General features: G+C 40.1%; 1 protein-coding gene across 1 annotated transcript in view; it reads left to right on the top strand.

Moving 5' to 3' along the window:
• Positions 1 to 21,581, top strand: part of LOC119494248 — a 60,547-nt gene that overhangs the window by 31,325 nt on the left and 7,641 nt on the right. The window lies entirely within an intron of this gene.

The raw sequence follows: 21,581 nt of genomic DNA, 5'->3' as shown, positions 1-21,581 counted from the left end.
AGTAATCCAAGAAATGACATCACAATAAGCAAAAGTACCAATGTAGTCACTGTCAGACCATTTCTATTGTTCGAGTTGGAAGGGTTAAAACTGCTCTGATGTACTAGACCATAGATTTTGTGCATGTTTTTCCTCAGCGATATCCTCTACTGACAAGGAAATCTGACGGGCTTTGACTTCACTAGACTGGGATTTGGCGAGTGGATGGCAGCTGCCACGCAGGGTGGCATTGTTTGGAGCTTTCTGTCTATGTTGTGTCTCGAGAGCTCTGGCTCCCAGCCCAGAGATGCTCAGCCCAACCTGAGCAGTGTCGGTTGGGGCTCCGGGGGGTGACTGATTGAGCACAGATTGTATTTATACTCAACCACAGCGTGTACAGGAGCTGATGCTTCAGCAACTTCAGGAGACGGACAAAATTAGATCATTTTTCATTACCGAAGCTAACAACCAGCGCCATATTTCCATAACAAGAAATCCATTTTGATAAGAAAGATTTCTTAAAGACCTAAAAAAACAAAAAAAAAACAGACAGAATTGGTTCTTTGAAATGTAACATCTGTATTGTTACTTCTACTTGAGCAGTTTTGAATTATTCATGTTTAAATTTGAGGTCATGCAAGCAGAGAGCACATGTCTGTTAGCCGACTGCAAAATGCTGCCTTTCTCATTTAGTTTGCATCTTCAAGTGATTTTAATAAAATGACGATAAGGGGAATTAAATAAATAAACCCCCTACTTGATAATTATTAATCTATTTTTCTTTTACAAGAGAGTTGTTTGTGTGTTGTGATGATGCACCATACTGAGTAAAACTGATCTAAAATGATGTACTTAGAAAAACATTCAACCTCTTCATTCATTTTGGCTTAAATCAGCTTTACTGTAACAATGAAGGGTTTTATATTTGGCACAGCAAGCCATCCACTCAGGCCATATGTTCAATGCCAAGTGTTTTGCTGCTAAGATATAACCCGTTCCACACATAAAAGGAAAACCACAGATGTCAGCGTTTGTCATCAGAAACTTGGAGGCACTGTCTGAAATTAACTTTTTGACTCACCAGCCAAGGGGGGCTGATAGATGAAAAAATCCACCGGCCAAGCATATTTTTCACCTGCCGGCAGAATCCTATCTTGTCTCATCGTCACCCAAAAAACAGTGAACTTTCTCATAAAAAAACACAACCTCTACTGAAATTATATCTTTATATCTCCACACACTTGCTAACGTAAAGCACAAGGTGCGTGTGCGTGTCAAACAAAGCAGCGTGCCCAAAATGACACCAAAACGCGGTACAGACTCTCAGTGAAACTGTGCATAGTTTTTTAATACATGACTATTTATATTTAAACGTATACCTGCCAGTGTGGCGGATAGCCTTCTGAGATTTACTCACCAAATGGAAAATCTACCCGCATTTGGCGCTTGGCGGGCGTTAATTTTGAGGAGCAGGGCTGACCCGAATACTTTGAAGCTTTGATTATTGCCATGGTATTCGACCTCCAAATCACTATTCGAATGCTTCGTTTTAAAAAAAAAATGTCATACATAAGTATATAATAATAATGTGTAAATCCCAAAAATACCCCATGAAATAAGGAATTATCCCACAACATTATATATTATTCATATTTCACATTCATTTTTTATTAGTTACTCTCATAAGACATCAGCACTGTCCCGGACACTTAAACGGAGGAGATGGAGACAGACTGACAGACAAACATGTCAGGCTGCTATGCCCCACCGAGAAGCTTCAAATACTTTTGAATATCTTCTAATATTTCTCACCAAAGCTTTGAAGCCCAAAAAATGGTATTCGGGACAGCCCTAATACTGAGTTAAACTGATGTAAAATAACGTACTTTGCTTAGAAAACAGCTTTTTTTAACCTCTGCATTCATTTTGGCTTAAAACAGCTTTACTGTAACGATGAAGTGTCTTATTTTTAGCGCAGCCAGCCATCCACTCAGGCCATATGTTCAATGCCAAGTGTTTTGCTGCTAAAATATAACCCGTTCCAAACATAACAGGAAAACAACAGATGTCAGCATTTGTCATCAGCAACTTGGAGGGAACGATTTCATAAAAGCAAAGCACAATTCTCTCTTTAAAGATCTGTAGTTAATGGAAAAGAAAGCACTGCCCTCTGCTAAATGAGCGTGAGAGCCAATCAGGTTGATTGCAGCGATCTCAAGTTCATAATTGCTTCGCTATGAAATCATCATCATCACTTCTTTTGTTGACGTGCTCCCGTTATGCCTTTCTTTATTCCTCTGCATCCGTTGTTCACACAAAATCACGTTGATGGCTCGAGAGCTACAGACATCACGCACAGTAACAGATCATGACTGGTGATGGCGCCGGGAGAAGATGGAGAATATGGGCAATTAGCATACCTCTACCATCACGGTGAACAATTTCCATGATCACCAGCTGCTGCCTGCTATAGCGTGTACACCTGTCTCGCTAAAAGTCACATGCATGGTGTAAGCCACAGTGGCAGTTCGTGGCTCGGTGCCCTCTGATTACGCCTAGTTATCCCCAGGTTTCTGCTGAGCTGACAGGCAAGACACGCAGGCCAGATGGTCAGGGCCCCGAATCAGGACTTAGAATTTACAAGGCCACTTCCACAGCTACTATACAATCATCATAAAACAGATGATTTATTAGAAGCTGTCCATATTGCGTCAAATTAATGTCCAATCAGTCCCAAACACTTGAACGCCACTGTAAAATGTTAATATCATCAACATTACCTACACCTATAATCCTGTAAAATTATAAGGGTACTCTTTTATTGATCCGCCCATTATTACAGGCATGAGCGCACCAGGATGGTATCAGATACATTTTTATAGACGATAAGATAAATATAGTTGGCTTTTATTAGTGCCAAGGTGAGCTATTATTCTGGTCCCTTGTCACTCTGCTGTTGTAAACTCCTCTAATTGGTCATAATGGGAAAAAGATGGTTGTCTAATCCAATTTATGATGGTATTAAGTGGGGGTCGTGTCAGTTCAAGTTATAACTGGTTCATTAAAGAGCAATTTAAGGTGGAGTCCTCTGTCGAATTTACGTCACCATGCCCATATAATGCTTGTTTCTTTTCTCCACAAAAAGTATCCCGTCGTGCTCATCCCACTTGATATGCTGTAGAAAAAAGTTCAATTATCACAGTTTATCTTTAAACATAGTTAATATCTTTCATTTGCTTTAATAACTCTTATTTTTCTGGGAAATAGAAGTGGGGATATTGATGGAGCCATAAGTTATTCATTGAATTTCAAGTGGGCATAATTTGGCAAACTTCACCTCACTATACAAGCTTGAAAACAGAGTTTCCCTCTCAGATGTATTAATAATGGAAGAGCCATACAGCAACTCTCTTCCTCGACTCCAGAGACTTGAGACTGCTTTCCTTGAGAAATGAAGGGAATCATTGGCATCTACCAGCCCCGGGTCAAACTCATCAACACGTCCTACATTGATGAAAGGATGATCTGAATGCTAATGAAGGTGTCCTTGACTCACTCACATCTCATTAGGTGATCTGTCCTAAGATCATTTAAGAGCAGTTTGGAAGCTCACTTGTCAATTCTATGCAGCTTTCTTGACCTCCTCTGCTACATTTGCACTAATTCCCCCGTTCATTTCATTTTTCTGCTGTGTAACTCAGTGGTCAGAGGTAAAATCTTGGATCATAAAGAACACGGTTCCCAAGTGCTTCAGCCACAAAATTGCAATGTGATGTTGTATTTCACACAACACATAGTTGGAACAGATTCATAGTGTGTGTGTGTGTGTGTGTGTTCAAACTGGATTGTATTTGAGCATAGTACACAGTTCTCAGCCTTGAAAGCTGTGCGGCTCTGTGGATGGCAATGTTAGTTAGCCAGTCGGTCAGTTGGTCTATTGGATGGATTGTAATCATAGACTGTAAATAAGAAGTGGATGTGGTCTCGTCACCGTGATGTCACCCATTGGTTTGTGGACTGCCGTTTTGAAGCCTGGAGTTCGTCATTTTGGCCATTGCCATCTTGGTTTTTGCAACCAGAAGTGACACGAGAGGGTGGAGCTAAGTACAACCGAACACTGAGTAAGACATTTTCACTTTCATTAGCTTTGATGAACTGAAAACACACTGTTAAAGGGTTAAAGGTCTACTACGAAAACATGGACAACTCCCAGACCAGACAACGGCGTGGCAGCAACCTCTCAATCACACGGTAGCCACGCCCTAAAGCATACCCTGCTTTATGGTCTATTTGACTCTAAATGGGACCATAATTTACTAAATGAACATCATGCTGTATTAAAGAAGACTTGAAACTAGCAATTGAGACCATAAACTCATGTTTACAATGTTTACTGAGGTAATAAATCAAGTGAGAAGTAGGGTCATTTTCTCATAGACTTCTATACAATCAGACTTCTTTTTGCAACCAGAGGAGTTGCCCCCTGCTGGCTATTAGAAAGAATGCAAGTTTAAGACACTTCCTCATTGGCTTCAATTTTCAGACCCGGAGGTTGCACACTGATTGCAATGAAATATGGTACAGACACTCCTGTTTCCATTGTGAGAACCCATCATCAGGTCAAAATTTCAATTTGTCCAATACTTTTTGGTTCATCGCCTAATTACTGCAAAACTAATAACATTCCCACCAGCCTTCTGTTCACAGCTAATAAGCAAATGTAAGCTTGCCCACTTGCTTAATTAAGATGGTGAACATGGTAAACATTACACCTGCTAAACTTCAGCAAGATAGCATTGCCACTCTGTGCATGTTAGCATGCTGATGATAGCATTTAGCCTTGTCTAAATACAACCTCACAGAGCTGTTGGCTTGGCTGCAGACTCTTAATCTTGTTAAGTTACAGTCCTTGTAAAACATCATCATAAAATCATTTCAGCTCTTTAGCTATTACGGTAGACGTGTGGAATGTTTCTTTTCACATCTGAAGCCTCTTCATTTGTATGTGCTTATAGTATATATTCCTTACAAAGCCATCTCTCACACTTGCCATGAACTGCACTCGGGTGCACTCAGCTCTCCTCGAAGACCATATGATGCTCTTCATCTGGGTTGTGTTTCCTGAGTGTCCGCAAGGAATGCCCATCTCTGGAGAGCCACTCAGACGATTCTCCGTGCAGGAGGCCAGCAGAGCGTGTGATATCTCCCCGAGGTGCTTTGTCAGAGAGCTATTAATAGGTTCAAGGGACATCCTCCATCACCCCAACCCCCCCAACACTCCCACCAACCCACGGCCCATTCGCAACTGTCCACACATGGGCGCACCTCTCTGCTGGCGTTCCCGGTGAAAAGGCAATGGGCAGTGAGCCATGATGCTGTGTTTAGTCGAGAAAGGCCCCGCGTGGTGAGAGACGCTACGCTAGTGCCCTACAGGCGATGGGGCCTTTTTATTCCCTCTTGAGAATTTCAAGAGGCTGTTCAACATACAAGGGAGAGATAATACAGTGTAATATATTACAAGAATTATCAGGTCTATAATTGTAACCGTGTCAGTGTAATTTACTGTATTTTCTATTAAACAGGAAATTGCTCGTGCCTCTCACACAGATTGTTAAACATTTGTGGCTCTAATATCATCGGTGGGACTGATGATAAAGTACAAACAGTATCTCTTGAAATATGGATGTCTAATAAAACATCCCATTTGATCACTGCTGCGTCTCCCAGTTCACAAATTGGTATGCAGCCCACATCCAATGTAAAGCAGGAAATAAACTGATGACATATTCCCTTTTCTCACAGTGTGTATAGTTCCCCTCAGGCAGGTAATATAGTGTGTCAGGAGCCACTAAGGAAATCAAGGCCTCTGTCCAAAAAGCAGTGCAGTTTTTGAATTCCCATAACTTGTGATGCAGTATGCAACATAACTGCGTACACATCCTTCCTTGAACAATTCACACTTTTGTTTTTATAATTAAATTTTTTAATTTATTTGTTTGTTTTGTTAGGGCTGTAAAAGTTAACACAATAATAACGCGTTAACACCGCTCATTTTTTTTAACACATAAACGCATCTTGCTATTTTTAGGTTGTAGCGGGCTTAGTTTTACAGCTAGAGTGAAGATACTGACATCATATGAAACTAGAAACCCTAAGGAATCCACTGGCATCCATGTCATACGAGCTTGCCACAAAGGAGGCTAAATAATGCTACAAACTTGCGTTCAATTTTGACGAGGAAAAACTGGCATGGCCATTTACAAAGGGGTCCCTTGACCTCTGACCTCAAGATATGACAATGAAAATGAGTTTTATGGGTACCCACGAATCTCCCCTTTACAGACATGTCCACTTTATGATAATCACATACAGTGTTGTGCAAGTGGTTGTTGCCTGTTGGGCTGCAGTTTGCCATATTATGATTGGAGCATACTTTTTCATGCTAAATGCAGTACCTGGACAATATTTGTTATTGTTTTGTGTTGTTAATTGATTTCCAATAATACATATATACATACCTTTGCATAAAGCAAGAATATTTTTCCACTCCCATGTTGATAAGAGAATTAAATACTTGACAAATTTCCCTTTAAGTTACATTTTGAACAGATAAAAAATGTGTGATTAATTTATGATTAACTATGGACAATCACGGGATTAATCGCGATAAAATATTTTATAATTGATTGACAGACCTTATTTTCATACAGTGTAGACTGATCTGATGCCCGTGTGATATATGTCTGTTCTGTATTATGAATACAACGTCTATATGTTAAACATCTGTTATGTGTTTTTATATGCCACAAGTAGCCAAAGGCAAAGCTCCACATGTGCGGGTCATAAACTTTTCCAAAGTCTACTGACGCAACCGTGTTATTAAGTGAGTAAGTTATTTCCATTCCACCTATTTACCCACAACAGCAGCTTGAGAGAGCTGGGTAAGTCAATGTTTGTCTTTAATTTTCAATGTTGCCACAACAATAACAAATAAGGAACCTGAAATGCCTTTGAAATAGCATTGAAACGGATAAATCTGATAAACTTTGAGAGAACCCCCCCCCCTCTATGAAAACTAAACCCAGACAATTTTTGAAACGTGGTCAATTTTTTAAAACATTGTCAAACCATGAGACAGAATAGATCCATACGGGGAATTACTGCAAACCGGCAGAGGGACAAAGGCAGAAAGTAAGAGCGGAGGGAAAGATTAATCACTGTTACCCTGCAGCCTTTTCTCCAAACCGAGCAGCGTTAACTCCCCCGCCTCTGTCCTCCTGGACCCAAGCTACGATCGGAGAGCTCTGTTTGCATTGCACCTACCAGAACCCACGCAACATCACCAACTTCAGCTTAAAGCACATCAAGGTCAGCCTATGTAAAGGCTCTTAGCATCTCTTCATTGTCTTTCCATAAGTAAACAAACCGACCTTCAGCTGAAACTACTGTAGTATATAAAATGTTATTGTGTGTGCAACAATAAACTGATAATAGATAGTGTACTAATGTAAGCAGAATGTAATTGTTATTGTCTCTTATCAGCTATGATACAATATAGAATTTGTAAACTAATAATTTCATATTATACAAACTAATGATAAAATAATGTTTTGGGTGACGTCACGGTGACGAGACTACATCCACTTCTTATTTACAGTCTATGATTGCAATCCATCCAATAGACCAACTGACCGACTGGCTAACTAACATTGCGAGGTTAATCTGTCCTGCACTACAGTTTCAGGTTCAGCAGGAGGGGTCAGTGGAGCTGGACTCACTGCAGAGTCTGGTTTTCTGGTGGGCTTCAGGTTTTCATCCGCCCTGGCCTCAACATCTGTAGTGGATGGAGGTTCAGCAGGCGGTGTTGGAGAAGCTGCAGAGTCCAGTTCTCTGGTTGGTTGTTGGTCAATCAGGTGGGGTTTGTCCTTTACATCCTCCCCTGGCCTCAACATCCGTCATGGATGGAGGTTCCTCAGGGTGTGTTGGAGAGGCAGGAACAGCAGCAGAGTCCGGTTCTCTGGTGGGTTCTGGTTCACTCTCCAGGTGAGGCTTTTCTTGTACATCCTCCCTGGCCTCAACATCGGTAACAGATGGAGGTTCATCAGGGGGTGTCGGAGAAGCTGGTGGAGGTGACACCTCAACAGAGTCTGTCTCTGGACCGGGTGCTAGAGGCTCCTCAGTTTCAGCCAGATTTGATGCCTCCTGGACTGGAGTGGTGGCTGGAGGTTCAGCAGCGGGTGTCAGATGAGCCGGCACTCTGGGGCTCTGGGGCTGAAACATCCCGCAAATCTGTCCCGCTGCAACATCCACAATCTCAGTTAGCAGCACTGATGAGAAGCTCCCGATCCTCTCCACCAGGATGTTCTGATCTCTGTCAGGATAGACAGGACCATGTCATCCCTGGTGGAGCGGGAGAAGGTGGCCTGATGTTCCACGGCCTTTGCTACCCCAACAGACATTTGGCTGAGTTTCTGGGAAGGCATACTGTATTTAAGAGGGTGCGAGGAAGCTTCCAGAAGCCCAGCAGGACTCTGGGAACAACCTCCAACACCACCTCTTGAGGACCGAGTCTGGAGCTGGGAGCCTCCTTCTGCTACTTCAGCTTCTGCAGGTTACAGTCATTAAAATAAATTGTTAAAACCCTTCAGAATATCACAGAGATATTGAAACCACTTTAGTTTAACTGTTAATAAATGTGTTAAATATAACTCACTGAAAATTAGGAGGTAAGGCCTCTGGGGAATCGAGGAGGACACAGGCTTCAAACTCCATGTCCCGCATTTTGTTGCTGACATTTACTGCATGCAGCTGAAAAAAGGAATTACATATGAAGTACAGTTTTGACATTTAGGGGATAAAATCAGCATAATGTAACAATTTGCTGTAAATCACTGTAAGTCTTCTCAGGATTCTTATCTTACCAGCATCAGCAGAGACTTGACATCCGCATCACCGTATCCCTCCAGCTCAAACTCCCAAAGGCTTCAAAGAGAAACAAATCAGAAGCTTTAGTTTTATGGTTTCTCTCTACACCATCAGAGTAATATTATCGAGACATGAGCAGAGTTCAGGGTGTAGCGGTGGACCGTCTGTATGCGTCTGTAACTCACCGTTCTCTCAGAGTGCTTTTGCTCTCCTCGTAAATGAGGTTGAGCATGTCTTCAGCAGCCACCTGAGATGGGATCTGTTTTTTCTGCTGAAGCCTCATGAGTTCCCTCAACAGTGCAGTCTAAAAAAACATAAAGGAAATAAGTCATATTTAAGCATGACAAGACAGAGTTTATCATAATTTACCTTGCATGTTATATTAGTGTGGGCTTGGAAGGCTATTGGGTTTTACCTGAGCTTTGTAACTGGTTACATTCCAGCAGATCTGCAGAGCTCGCTCATATATGTATGTATATATATATATATATATATATATATATATATAAAAAATGTTTGTAAAACATCTATAAACATTATTTGGATGGCTATTATAACATTGCAACAAATTAATATAATAGCTTATTAAATTGTTAATAAATACTTTGTAAAACATCTATAAACATTATTTATATGGCTATTACAAAAGTTGCAACTGATGATGATAATAACTTGTTGAATGGTTAATAAGTACTTTTTAAACCACCTATAAACATTATTTGAATGGTTATTATAAAGTCGCAATTGATGATTATAAAACCTTATTAAATGGTTGTTAAATACTTTGTGAAACGTCTATAAACATTATTTAGATGGATAGTTAATACTTTGTCAATGGTTAATAATTGGTTTCTGGTCCATCTGTAATGTTTATAGATGTTTTACAAACAATTTCTTAAAGGTTTACAAATCATTTGGTAATCACTAACAAATACTTAATATACAGTATGTATGTATATATATATATATATATATATATATATATATATATAATATGCCGTAAACACCAGCTGTGCCGTCATAAGTGTCTTTAGCTGGATGTCCCTTCAATAACACAACAAATGCCACCTTGTGTCATGTTCTTACAAAGTTAATTTATTGATTGTAACATTTCTGTTCAGTAAATGTCTGTTGTGCTTTGTGAGAAAATTCTTTCATTAAACAAGAATTGATTGGATGTGGCCTCCATTACCACCTGGCCTTTTACTTATTAGTGGACATAAGACTGATAATCTATGAAGTGGTATTCAACTGTCGACCGACCGCTTCCCAGACTTGTTGTTATATTTGGCTCAAGGATATATCTAATTCATCAGAAATTGATTGGTAATGCTATTCGGAATTTGTATATATTAAATCCTGTGTTTCTGCATTTCCAAAATGCTGCATGACATTATAGTGTTATGCTATTTATTCAATCAATCTATCAATCAAACTTTATTTGTATAGCACCTTTCATACAGATAAGAGCAGTTCAAAGTGCTTCACAGATGACTGACAAGCCGAAAGTCAGACAGAACAAGTGTGAACCGTGAAAACAACAGAAGACAAAAACAATTCAACAATTTAACAATGAGATAATTTGAGACCAATGCACATGAGAGAATAAAATGATAAAAATGTAATAAAATAGATTTAAAGCTATAATACTAGTAATAATAGTAAAACAGTGTGAAATAAAAACTAGATTAATAAAATAATAAAATAGAACAAAATTATTCAGATTAAATACAATAAAATGGGTGATTATCAAAATAACAATAAAATAGAATAAAATGTATCAAAAGCCTGGCTGAAAGGTAGGTTTTAAATTTACCTTTAAAGTAGGGCTGTCAGTTGATTTAAAATATTGAATCGCATGATTGTCTATGATTAATCGCGATTAATCACACATTTTTTTATCTGTTCAAAATGTACCTTAAAGAGAGATTTGTCAAGTATTTAACACTCAACATGGGAGTGGGCAAATATGCTTGCTTTATGTGATTATATGTATACTGTATATTTATTATTGGAAATCCATTAACAACACAAAACAATGACAAATATTGTCCAGAAACCCTCACAGGTACTGCATTCAGCATAAAAAATATGCTCAAATCATAACATGGCAAACTGAAGCCGAGTGAGTGTGCTGACTTGACTATGACTTGCTCCAAACTGCATGTGATTATCATAAAGTGGGCATGTCTGTAAAGGGGAGACTCGTGGGTATCCATAAAACCCATTTTCATTCACATATCTTGAGGTCAGAGGTCAAGGGACCCCTTTGAAAATGGCCATGCCAGTTTTTCCTCCCCAAAATTTAGCGCAAATTTGGAGCGTTATTTAACCTCTTTTACAACAATGGACAATGGATTCTTTAGGTTTTGTAGTTTCATATGACACCAGTGTCATCACTCTAGCTTTAAAACTGAGCCCGCTACAACCTCCCAAACTCCCAACTTTGGCAGCCTTAGTTTAAAAATGTCAACCCTTCCAGCAGACCTCATTGTATATGTTGTGATTTATTGTGGTATGTTTTAACAACCCTGTGAAGTCAAAAGCAAATATCCACATTTGTGGACAATAAATATTATTATTATTAACCTGTGTATATGAAAACTGACATGAAGGTAAACAGTACATCACTTTCCAATCAGACATGTATTCCAAACTACAGTAGGTTGAAATTGTCAGGTGGGCCATTAAGCTGCAGATGAAGAGGGCCTCCAGGAGCCGAGGTGTTCAGTCATTACTCATGTTTTGCTGTAGTGTTGTACGGTATATTACTTTCTTTACTTTGGAAAATGCATGGACATACAGCATGTTGAGTGACTGTGTGGTTTTTGTCTAGCCTTAAGGCTCTGGTAAATCTGAGCCAACTCAAGTCCTTGAACTACCTTCGCCTGAATCCAAATTTAATTGAGCAAATTCTGGCCCTGTTTCACGTGAAGTCATGTCATCTGTCTCACATGGTACACGCCGTTGTTTATGTCGGCGCCAAAAGCAATTACTGTTGCTTTTCAAACGCATACGGAAATCATAAAATCAGTTGTGACGCTGAGCCAAGCGAGAGAAAGATACATAGTTATATTAGTATGTCTTTCTATGGATGATCTACATAAGTGGATATTATCTGAATACTAATAATACATTACAATAAGCCCAGGGAGCACAATAGAGAATGTCTCCTTGGCGAGGTCAGGCCACATGATGATGAAAGCCAGCGACTCAATAATTAAGTATATCATTAACACAATAAATCCAGAAATATAATTAAAATAGTCTATTGCAATACAACCGTCAGCTGATCATTGCATAGGCTAAGGTTAGCCTAATTTGTCAGCGAGAATCTGTCAGTAATGACAATCCTAACCTTGATGTGCTCTTCTTGAAGTCCAATTAAGTCTGTGTGATTGCTCATATTGTTGCTGCATGTAAATCAGTCAGCGCGCTCTCTCTGCTTCCTACTCTGCTGTGTGGGTGAAGGACGGTGTAATTACAATCATACTGTATTGCATCACACTCGGGTTTCATTACAAAACACGCTACCTGAATCATTTTTAGTGTATTGTAGACTTTGCCTCAACATTTGCCCAGATTTGTGTGTGTACCACAGCTCAGGTCAAGTACTTTTCTAAATTATACCATCACATGTATATTAAGTGGTGTGGGGACACTCCTTAGCCACTGTAGTCTGTCGTATTGTGGCTTGTTTTGGTTGGGCTCGACTACTCTCCTGAATGACACCTTTAACAGCCGTGTTGCAGTAATAAGCCATATTCTTCCTACATATTCCTCCTCAGAGAGAGCCGGTCGCGCGGTACCTGTCTGCTCATCAATCTGTGTCTCTGTAGTTATAAATCAATCACACATCCGCAGCGCACACACACACACACACACTGAGCTGAGCCTGTTGGAAGCACTGCGAAAATTCAAACAAGTCAAGCAAGAAGCACGGCTTGAGTTTAATAATGTCACCGCCGGTTTGAAAAATCAATGTCTTCACAGGTTTTGTCACATAAAACAAGCTACTGTAAACAACCGGTGTCAAAAAATATAATGTTTGACGTGATGATAAGATGCTTTCAATGCATCAAACCATCTCATGTCAAGCAGAGTTAAATGAGTAGCCCAGCGATTTAGTATTGAACTTCCATAAAGTGGGGGGAGTCTTGTGAGAGACAGGAAAAAAAATAACGGTCAAAATTGAAGCAGCAGAGGTCACAGAGCAAAAACACTGCACTTGTCATTAAGGATGTTCGGGATTAGTTGACTAGTCGATTAAACGTTTCCGTTTCTATTCTGCACCAGAAATACTAGTCAGTGGTTATGAGTTCATTAATGTACACATTTAAATTGCATATTGACATATGTTGTTTCTTTCGCTGCGGGGCCGCAGGTTTTGGAGGAGTGTCCCTTTAATACAGCTGTAGGCATCCTGTGATGACCAATACTTTCAGGTGTGGGCGGTTGTCAGGACAACAAGTTAAAAACGCCATAGCTTTTTACGTAGAAGGACAATCCTATGTACTCATCACTATTCTCCGGCTCAGAGCTTAAACAGTGGACCTTCAGTGTGTGTGTGACCTACAGATAGAGTTTAGCTGACGAGCATACACCAGAATGCAGAGCTGTGACAATCCCAATGACTTTTCTTTGTAATCCAATGAAAGGGGAAGCGCTCTATCAAGGAGAAAGTGAAAGACGAATGAGTCAAAAATGGTGAAATTGTGGAAATGGTCTCCAGGAATAAAGGGGGTTGACAAAGGGGGCATCCATTTCAGAATAGGCCCTGTTATTTTCATTAATGTCTAAAGAGGACAGATTGGTAGGTGTGAAATGGGAAGGCACGGGGCGGCTCCGTGCACGTTTCCATTCCCATCACTCTGTCATGCTTGTTTCATGGCAGACTGAGGCCCGAACCCATCAGCGCATTATCATTCAAGTATAGCTGCTGTCTGAATCAAGGACATGGGCATTATCATGAGAATGAATTGCCAGCTGACATCAATGAAACACAGATATCTTTCAACACCGGCACGCGACCTTTCCCGCTTTTCCTTTTTAAAAAAGTGAGTCATGAGGTTTTGCTTTTTTATATCGTGGTTTCAACATTTGAAATTGCAATGCTTATACCGTATGACACGCACTTACTGGAAAACATCATTCAATCACATGTGCAGTAATAAAATGCATTCTGCATTTAGATGGATGCAGCTGTGGTAATGCTAAACCTATATTCCATCATTTTGCTGAAGCGAAGATGCTGTTTGATGTAAAATATATATTGGGCACACTGGTATTCCAGCTATGTGGGTGGGAAATGCTCTTCTCTGCTTTTTCAAGCAGTTTCACTCGGAGAGAAGGCACCCCCTGTGCTATTAGACATGTAAATGTAAATTGCAGGTAGGTGGTTATGCTTTTCCGCCCTCACCACAAGCTGCACACACTCCAGATTAGAAGACCAGTGCCACCTAGTGGTGTGATTTGGAGCAACTTGGGTTTTGCAGCATGAGTGGTTCAGTTGATTAAAGCTCAGTTGATGCATCATTATCACATTATTAAAGTCTATTTAAAGCTAGGTTGTGCATTGGTTTAACACAGTATTTTACATCTACCGTAGTGAAGGATGTAGTCATTTAAAATGGTCTGCTGTGTTTTTGGTAATCCATCATACAATAAAGAGCACTATAATGCCACAAAGATGTGTCAAACACCATTAATGTTACGCCTATCTACTGCAGGTTGTTGCCTTGATACTGCAGTAATGTGACCATTTCATAGAACAAGACAGAACAGGTTTTATAATAGGGTCTAGTGTCTTATAAGCAACAATGTTCGGGGTCAGCGCTTCGTGTCTCTCACCCCATTCTGCCTTTATCTCTACGTAAATAAATAGCTTGGGTGTGGGTTCATGATTCTGCACAGTGGTGAACTCAGGAAACCACTCAGCCATTCACTGTTCATCAGAGTAATTATGTTTTGTTGTGCCCACAGAAGTGACTCACAAAAGAACAGCTGCATGCGTTGTTGAAAAATCCAGGCGCACACAAAACAGACATGTGCACATCTGTGCTCCATCTAACTTATGTCAGGTCAGACAAAGTGTAAAACAATTAGTAAGTTAAGAAGTATGGAGAAATGCATGCAAAACTTGGGGCAATGTGTAACATTTCGGGGATCTATCAGCAGAAAAGGAATATAATATTCATAACTATGTTTTCATTAGTGTTTAATCACCTCAAACTAAGGCCATGTCTATGATTTAAATATAAGATATTTTTAAAAACGGATATTTTCCTCTATGTTTACCTCTCGTCCACACGCAAACTGAGTTTTGATTCACAAAAACTGATGTTTTTGTTGCTTTGTGAAATGACTATGCGTCAGAAACAATAACAAAGATGGCAGACTGACGACTTTTTAACGTTTTGTTAGCACGGCTCGGACTAATTACTACATAACATTTGAAAAATGTTACAGTCACAAGAGGCCAAAGCAGAAAACGCATTAAACATGTCGAGGCCGAATGGTGATTGAATGTGCTTTTGGGCGATTGAAGGCGAGGTTTGGAGCACTCAGAAGGGTTATAGACATAAACCTGAATGACCTCCCTTTCATCATTTATGCATGTAAAGAGACAGTTGAGGACAGCAGAGTGATGACAGTCATGCAGTTTGACCAGGAATCCCAGCCCCCCTACGAACTGACTGTAATGAAGCCGGAGGAGAGGTAGTGAGAAGGGGGGTAACAAAATTCCTTGACCCTTAACTTGTGATATCACTTGTGATGACATGTAAATATTACGGCGAGCGTTTGGAATCGTTTTTGCGTTCGAGTGTGGACTGAGATATGGACGGAGGGGAAAATATTCTTTTTCAAACAAATCTGTATACATGTAGACAGGACCTGATAATTGTTGTGTTTTCGTTTGCTTAGAATAAGCCCTTCATATCTACATAGGGAGCAGGTCCTCTTCGAGGAGTCTGCCATGTTTTTTACAGTAGCCCAGAATGGACAAACCACGTTTTACGTTACCTGAAGGCCACCATACGTAGTTCTCCGGCACGTTAGTGAAACTGTGATAACGTGAGCCGCAGAGTGCAAAATCATGGTACCGCCAGCCGCCGTCCGACCGTTGCTGGTAGTCAGTTGATTGCAATCTGCAACCACACCACTAGATGCCGCCAAATCCAACACACTGTCCCTTTAAAATAGCTTGATCCTGTCTCCTCTCTGTTTAGAAATCTGACTGAAAAAATGAAGAAGTGTGTAGAAATCAAGTGTTGGTCGAAGTTAAAATGAGAAAAATAGATCAGGGCTTTCATGAAATGAAGAAGCTGTTGCTAAAAGTACATTGACAAATACAATACAGTCAATAATATTCAACAGAAATCCTTTCACACACTGGCACTCAAAGAAAACGAGAAACAATACAACTTTGCGAAGACACGACTCATAAATTATACATGACAGGTTATTTTCCTTTTCTTATTTTAACTACAATGTTGACACTTCACAAGGTAGCACAGCAGCAATGAGTTGGTTCATTGGCTGGTAACATTAATGCTTCAGCTCTTCAACTACAAATTGTCTCAGAGTGCAAATCTGATGATTCCATCTCCAACTATTGAACATTGTTCAGTAAAGTGCATCTGCTCAATAGCACAAAAATATTTGTCAGCAAAAAAAAAGGTTCAGAAGCATCACTCAGCGGAAGAGCTTCTACTGTGTGAGCGAGGGCAAGGCTTGTGCTTGTTGCTGAAATGAATCTCCTAAATGAGGAATTGATTGGCCATTATGAGAAACTAGCACTCTTAATTTGCTTGTAGAAATGTGTCAGAAAACAGATTTGCATATATATTACAAAAGCTTCAAGATATAAGTAGCTTGGGCAGAATTCAAAGCAGAGCAGCTACAAGATTGAATTACGTGCTAATTGAATCCATCAGTTATTTTCGAACACATGAAAGATTGAATTGTGTTTCTGAATTGGCCAAAAAAGTTGATCAGAGAACCAATTTTATACCCTTTCTGGCTGTGCGTAAGCTTTTGGCGCTTCCAAAGGACATCTTTTTGGAATTATTATAATGATGTTACAGGAGTTATTGTAGCTATTTGTATTTTTTTAATTAATAGGATTACAACAGATTTCTGCAAACATCTGAGATTCCTTAGTTTTGACAGAAACTTTACAGTATCTCCCCCTCTCTCTCTCTCTCTCTCTCTCTCTCTCTCTGACTCCCTCTCTCTGTCCATGTTTCTTATCATACTCGCCAACACGCACTGTATTGTTCAGCTGATGATGAATGACCACGGCGCGGGAAGCCAAAATGAGCTCTCGCTGAGACCACACGAATGCCACACTTTCAATACCTCTCCAGAAAGATTCATTACAGTAATTAAAGTTCTGTTTTCTCACATTCTTCCACAGAAGTCACTCCTCGCAATCACTCCAGATTCTCAACGGAATAACAAAGCCCGCCGTAGTCCTCTTGGCTTTCAGAAGTGGGTGGCTATAGACTGGGGTTTCTATTTATATCGAGGTGGACATCACCATCTTGGATAATCAACTCCAACAGATTGCGCTCCGAGAAACAAATTGCTTCATTTAAGCATGAAAATGATTGAGCAAAAGGATGACAAACACAGCGGAGTGCATTTATCAAAGCTGTTTACACGAGGCACACATCACGGCTGCTGGATCCACTTGAAAAATTGCTTTGTTATAGTTACAATTTGTCATTGCCATGTTGTATTTACTGAAAAACAAATCTGTCAGATGGTAGTCAAGATAGATTCAAAATGTCAATTATCACCACTGAGTAGAATTACCGAGAAGTCTCATGTGTGTGCTGCTCATACTCTGGCATTATTAGTTTGTTGCATAAGTTCTCCACACATTATTGTCTAAAATATGAGGAACAAAAGTTTTGAGACACGACTGTGCCCTTGTCCAGGTGGATATATCAGTTACATTTACATGTTCTGTATTTGCATAGGTGACAAATTAAAGGGAGAACCTAAATGAGTGGCGAAACATAACACATGTCAAAGCATCAGTGCAGGGAATGAGAGGTCACTGCTTGGTTTGATGAGTATGAATAAAATATGTGAATCATTTACTACGGCCTTCACAGCCACCTGATCTTAGCTGAGCACTGAGCAACATCCCTCCAGTAGCGGACCAGACTTGTAAAGTCAACGGCCAAAAGAACTTATTGTTTTAGAGACCCATTTGGATGTTTTGTCACATGTTGTGATGAATGTGTTAGTAAATTGGGAATTCTGCCCACAAATTAGGTAGGATTCATACTTTCATCATTCAGCATTTGCTGTGTGTTTTGCAAAATTGAGTTTTAGAAACTGAAAATGAAGAGAAAGAAGAAAGAGGAAGCCACTAGCCAAATAAAGGTCCCCTGATGTTGCTACAAACTGCAAGTTTTCTGTGAGTTGATTATGAAATCGGAGCTTGTAGAGGAATTTTGTCGCTATTAAGATGTGACTTTTTTCTTTGGAATGGCACTGAAGCAAATGCAATTTCTTTTTTTTTTTCATCATTCAAAAATCACATTGTTCAGTATCACTGGCCTGATAATCAGACTGAATTGCCAGTTCGTGTGTCTATTCTGCAAACGTCATTTTCAGTTGACACGGTGGTAGCGGTTACTAGGAGGAAGAGCAGGACCTTTTTTTGCGACAATCGAAGAAATTAATAAAATAAATAATAAGTAATATTAGAGGTTAAAGGCCAATCCTCATAGAAAGTGTTTTTAGAAGCGTTTTTGCGTTTCATGGAACAGATACGTTGGGATTTGATCAAATATATCAATCCACCCTGACTCCGTGATGTGAGTAAGACATGCATCCCCCCAGACCTCCTGCAAAACTTAAACTTTAACTTTATTTGAATCGCCTTATTACATGAAATTTGACCTCTGCATTTAACCCATCCTGGCAGCAGTGGGCTGCTGTAAAGCACTCTGACCAGCAGACAGGAGGAGCCCGGAATCAAACGGCTGCCCTACAACCCGCTCTACCCCCTGAGTCACAGTTGCCCCAAATCTGTTAGCCTTATCAATAAATAAAGATAATGCTGATTTCTTGCTGTGGGGCCTACATGACAACTATTTTTGTTCAGTAAATATATGCTGTTAGTCTGCCTGGTAATGATCACTGTCCAAGAGACTGTCCTCAGGACAACATTGGTCTTTCATTCAAATGTTTGTTTGCACTTCCTGGAAAGCTACCTTTAGCAGACAATGACTGTCCTCACCCGAAACCCAGCAACTGCGCATACTGGCATGTGCTTACTTCCAGTAACAAAGGCAGAAGTGGCATGTATTGGTATAACACCACAACACTCTTGTCAGCTATTTTTTCATTTAGTCTTAGTCCTGTGTCAAAGGGACTTGTTAGTGTGTATCATGTTAGTCAACCTCATCCTGTTTTTAGTTCAGTTTTAGTTAACTAAAAGTCTGGGCATTTTCATTTTATCTTAGTCAAAGATAACTGTGTCGTTTTAGTCGATGAAAGCTGTTGACATTTTAGTGTTTTTTAGTCATCAGATTATATTGAACATTTCAGTCAATCTATCACCTTGTTTCTGTCTCCTACACCCTGGTGTTGCCGCCATTGTTAACTTTAATTTCAGTACCTACTCTGAGTTCTCCTGACTGAATATTGTTTCAGGCACAAATAGAGACGCATGGAGCGGCTCTCAAATTTGACGGAGGCGGGCGTCTCGTAATTCTCTTTGTAAGAAAAACCCTGCCAATAGTGCATGTTGATATAGTCACCGTTAGTGTCTAATGACGTCGGTGCCGTATTGTTATCGCCTCGTCTTAGTCATGGAAGGTTGTTGACGAACATATAGTCATAGCTTTCGTTAATGTTTTCGGTTGATGATTTGGTCAACAGTGCGTGGGATTTTGGTTAGACTGTGCTTTCATCCCATTTCCTACCAACCAACAAAGGTTACTTTTAATCATGAGGATACCACAAAGCTCTAGTTGTCTAAACTTAATCATAGAGTGAATGGATTAGACATTTTTCTTTTCAGTGAGTCATATTTGGAATGGTCGTCAATATACTGTTGGGCACTGAAAATCTATTTCTATCATTTATGTATGAGGACAAAACTTTCAAATATCAGAGGACTGTCCAAACTTGGAATATATTGTAAAGTTACACAGCTCTTATATCATGAAAGAAGACAAACCCAGGCACATATACAAACACAAAGCTGGACAGATCATTGATCTATTCCGTCGCTTTGAAAGGAGGCTTAACACCATGGCAAGCCCAATGTGATCGTTTTCCCATTACGGCTGCATTAACCCCACAGCTTTCTACTCTCACAATATACAGTAACCATAACAATCGCTGGGGGCCATCTCAAATCAGAGATGATGGTTTAATCAGAGGAGAGTTTAGCCCGCTGCTCCCTGTTCGTCTTCCACCTGATCGTCACGCCACACAAATTCTCTATCCGCACTATCCGTACAAGATGATTATAAAATATGTGTGAGGGGTCTGGGTTTCTTCTGCCTGCCTTTGTCCTTGAGTTTTTTCTCAGGTTTTAACGCCAGCCCACACGGGCAGGCACCCCCAGAGCCTGGATCCATAAGGCATTACATGCCAGGCTTAGGCAGCTATAGAGACGCTGATGTAAAGAGACTGAAGGTCGAATGAAAACTGCTGCAGTGAATCTGCTGTAAGGGCAGAGTTGCCAGATAGTTCCAATAGTGAAACCTACCTTTCGAATCAGCACCACTACACATTACCGAGTCAGGTAATTGCTGTCGGACAAAGACTCTTGTGTCTGATAATTAGTTGTTCCATCGGGACAGGAGATAGGGTTGGGGAAAAGAGTATATCTAGCTCTAGTGCATGGGGGAAAAAACTATTTGGGATCATTGTGTATATACTGTACTGCACAATTCAGTTTTGTGTATTTCTCAGTCATAAAAAAAAACACTTGATACCTGTGTCTTCCCTTTGGCTTCACTAAAAGGACCACATAACGTGGTCCGCTCACTTAAAAATCGACATCAGTTCGATGCAGTTAACTTCCTTGTTTATCAGAGCTTTCTCGAGTTTACCACCATCTTCTTCTGCTCGAGCGAGATTTCATACGACATTGTCTGTTTGCAAAACAAAAGCTTAGGAAATTGGCAAGGAGATCAAAGAATGGAGTGTGTGTGATTTGGAAAGTGGTGTGGGCATGCTTGAGAGATTTCCGCAGAAGTCTCTTCATTTCTCTGGAAGCAACATTAAATCCTATTCAGCCAGGCCAGCCATATTTTTTGGATTTTCTTCCAAACAAGAATTTGGAGAGCGCCCAGTTGTAACCCTCATCAGGATTTATTGGCTCACCGTCAGTCAGTTTTTAAGTGCAAGATGATAATCTTCCCAGCAAATTTAGATTCATCGTTGCAGCCACCACAGATGGCACTAAATGCATACAGTACTAGTGTTTTACATTAGGGATGTATAATGCTTTTTCCCCACAGCTTGTTTTTGCCTTATGGGGTCTGAGTGTTTTGGGCTGATTTAGGGTAAGGCTTCATTTCTGAGATATTCATACTTAACAGCACTCTGCTTATATTAACTTTCGTGTGAAGTTTACTTCAACTACAAAGCACAGCAGTAATCCTGTATGATAGCAGACGCTCTGCCTCTGATTTATG

Source organism: Sebastes umbrosus, chromosome 9 (genome assembly GCF_015220745.1).
Source record: "Sebastes umbrosus isolate fSebUmb1 chromosome 9, fSebUmb1.pri, whole genome shotgun sequence".
In the NCBI taxonomy this organism is placed as follows: Eukaryota; Metazoa; Chordata; class Actinopteri; order Perciformes; family Sebastidae; genus Sebastes; species Sebastes umbrosus.
This window is presented reverse-complemented; position numbering and strand designations above follow the sequence as displayed.